Source organism: Trachemys scripta, chromosome 7 (genome assembly GCF_013100865.1).
Source record: "Trachemys scripta elegans isolate TJP31775 chromosome 7, CAS_Tse_1.0, whole genome shotgun sequence".
NCBI lineage: Eukaryota > Metazoa > Chordata > Testudines > Emydidae > Trachemys > Trachemys scripta.
This window is the reverse complement of record NC_048304.1, coordinates 111,332,413-111,335,795: the sequence shown is the minus strand read 5'-3', so window position 1 is coordinate 111,335,795 and position 3,383 is coordinate 111,332,413.

Here is a 3,383-nt window from a genome sequence, read left to right as displayed (position 1 = left end):
ATAAATCTATTACATCCCTATATGCATTTTTTTTATCTGTCTCTGCAGCCACTAACTGTTTAGGAGCGCAGGAGTATAGTGTTTTGAAATATTGCTACCTGTATTAGTATGATGTTTAAGCTGATAGTGCAACTTTAAAGAGGGTGCATTTTATTAGTGGAATCAGGAAACAAAATTTTGTTCTTAATTATTAGACATCAGAACACAATGGAGATGAGATACATGGGTTTGGACTAGTGCCAGTTGTATTTTGTGGGAGAAAATGGGTGGCGGAAGGACAATGATTTCCAAGGGGATAAGAAACTTATAAGGTGAGATGTGATTGAGGAGCCAATTGCAAAATCTCAGTACATTGAGAGTGAAGTAGTTGGAAAGGGGTCACGGGTAGAGGGTCACCAGATCCCATCTTTAAGGTTGAGATGCCCACAAGAGGTGAATGACTGAGAGGTTTCTTATCCTACAATGTAAAATCTTTGGAGCAGGGATTAGCTATTGGGTATGTGTTTGCACAGTGATTAGCACAACAGGGCTATGATCCATGACTGGGTGCTCTGAGGCCTTACTGTAACACTAATAATTGTTCTAGTTTATCTGTGGAAGAGTATTTCCATTTTCAAAATGATCTTTGCTGTTTATGCTGGACAGTCACACTTGGGAATGCAGCTACACCTTTTCAAACGACTCTCAGAGTGTCAAAGAGGACTTGGAGTCACTATTGCCACTTAGGGATATGGAGTTTTGGTAGGGAAAAGGGTGCAAAATTGTTTCAGGGGTCTGGGTCCTTCAATACTTCTTGAAGTAAGTTGATTAGGCAGGAAGAATTTGCTTCCTACATGTTGGCCAGGCTCAAGGTATTTAGCACCAGTTCCTTTGGTTGCCCCTGAAGTATTATCTATATAGACAAGCCCTTGGAAGCATAGTGTTTCAGAAGTCAGGAACTCTTCGCTTCATGCTGTTTACTACAAGGTCAGTGGCTAAGAAGCTTAACAGTCCATGTTTTTCCTAGCTGTTTCCAGATGTCCAGGTAGCAGCCAGCCAGAGCAACAACTACTTTTCATCTGAGTGCACAGATGATTGGGATCTTTTATTGTTGCTGCAGACCTCACTACCATTAGCCACACTTTTGTAACCTTGACAGAAGTCCTGCTACCCTCTGTGAGGGATTATAGAAGACAACTCAAAAAGTTCAACTAGTGAAGTGTTTTGTGAATCACACATATAGTAGCACATCATGCAGGAGACATTATACCAGTGCTCCAACCTTTGCACTGATGGCTAATATGTTTGGGGTACAATTAAAGGTGTTGGTAAGGATTTATAGCTCTTTATACTACTTGGACTCTGGCTATGACACCAACTCTTCCCCATCTGATATCACTACAATAGATAATATCTGAGCTGGTAGTCTCCTAAAGTAACTGAGAAGGAGCTGCTGGTTGGATGCTTTCAGTGAAGGGCCCTCAATTTTGAAATTCACATTGGTTCAACAAGAGCTCATTTGTTCTTCACAAAGTATGTTTCATAGATTCCAAGGCCAGAAGGGACCAATGTGATCATCGAGTCTGACCTCCTGTACCACACAGAACTTCCTCTGAAGAAATTCATGTAGCATATCTGAGCACCCATCTTGATTTTAAAATGATTAGTGATGGAGAATCTACTATGACCATTGATAAATTGTTCCAATGGTTAATTACTCTCATAATTAAAAAATTATGCCTTATTTCCAGTCTGATTTTGTCTGGCTTCAATTTCCAGTCTTTGGATCATTTTATACCAGGGGTTCCCAAACTTGTTCACGGCTTGTTCAGGGTAAGCCCCTGGAGGGCCCCAAGATGCTTTATTTAACTGAGCATCAGCAGGCACGGTCGCTCGCAGCTCCCAGTGGTCATGGTTCGCTGTTTCTGGCCAATGGGAGCTGCGGGAAGAGGTGGCCTGGCCCATGCCACTTCCCGCAGCTCCCACTGGCTGGGAATGGCAAACCGCGGCCACTGGGAGCTGCGAGCAACCGTGCCTGCTGATGCTCAGTTAAATAAAGCATCTCGCGGCCCTCCTGGGGCTTACCTGGGCAAGCTGTAAACCAAGTTTGGAAACCCCTGTGTTATACTTTTCTCTGCTAGACTGAAGAGCCCATTATTAAATATTTGTTCCCCGTGTAGGGACTTAAAGACTGTGATCAAGTCACCCCTTAACATTCTTTTTGTTAAGCTAAACAGATTGAACTCCTTGAGTTCATCACAATAAGGCATGTAATGGTCACCTGTTTTCCCAGGCTTTTGAAAAGGTCAAAGGGCAGATGGATCTGGGATGTTTAGATATTAACAGTCCTGTTGGTTTTATTACGGTGATTGATGAAATGATGGGGAACACACTTTTTTCTACTAATCTAACCTTAAACAAAACACACATTTTTTGTATATACACTTCATTTTAACAGGAGCAGGGTTAAGGGTCTACATAAAAATGCTGCTCTACGTGTTTCTTCAGAGTCCTCCTGTTATATCTGCTACTGTTCCCCAGGCTGATTGTGGTTGAAAACAAGACTTCCGAAATGTATAAGTAGTAAAGTGTTGCTCAAAACACAGATTTTGTTTGGGAAAGGGAGGAAGAGAAAATGAACAACAGTTTAGAATGCAGTTTTGCCTGTTTGGCCAAAACACAGAGCTATATTGAAGGGGGGGAAAAAGACAAGGTGGGTGAAGTAGTATCTTATTGGACCAACTTCTTTTGATGGAACAGACAAGCTTTCAAGCTTCACAGAAGACTTTAAGAGCTCTGTGAAGCTCAAATGCTTGCCTCTTCCACCAACAGAAGTTGGCCCAATAAAAGATATTACCTCACATGACTTGTCTCTCTCATATCCTGGGAACAACACTGGAAAAGAAAGTCTGTCATGTAAAATGCCTATGACTCACACCAGTCTTTTAGGAGGTTTTTCCCCCCCCATGGAAAAAAAGGTGCAATTACCTGCTTAAGATGATAGAGATCTGAATACATACAATCTTGCAGTATTAAGGTTTTCATATTTTTTCACTCTGTTAATTAAATCTTTAACATCTTTTTGAACAGAGTTTAATTCTGCTAATTTACAGACACTAATAAACGAAGGCTTTAGGAACACCAAAGTACTTTAAATGTGATCATTTTTAATTCATCACACGAGTAAGTTAAAGGAAATGTTCTGCATACTTCCTAAATAATTAATTACATTATTAGTGGTCTAAAATAAAACTAATTAGTTATTTTAAAAGTGAAAAATATTACATGCAGAGAGCACTGTTGAGATGAATATAAACCAGTGATTTCTCAAACACAAAAAACCCTTACCTTTTATTTTTTGACTATTATATTTTCAGATCAAATAAGAGTACTGCTCCTTCTGG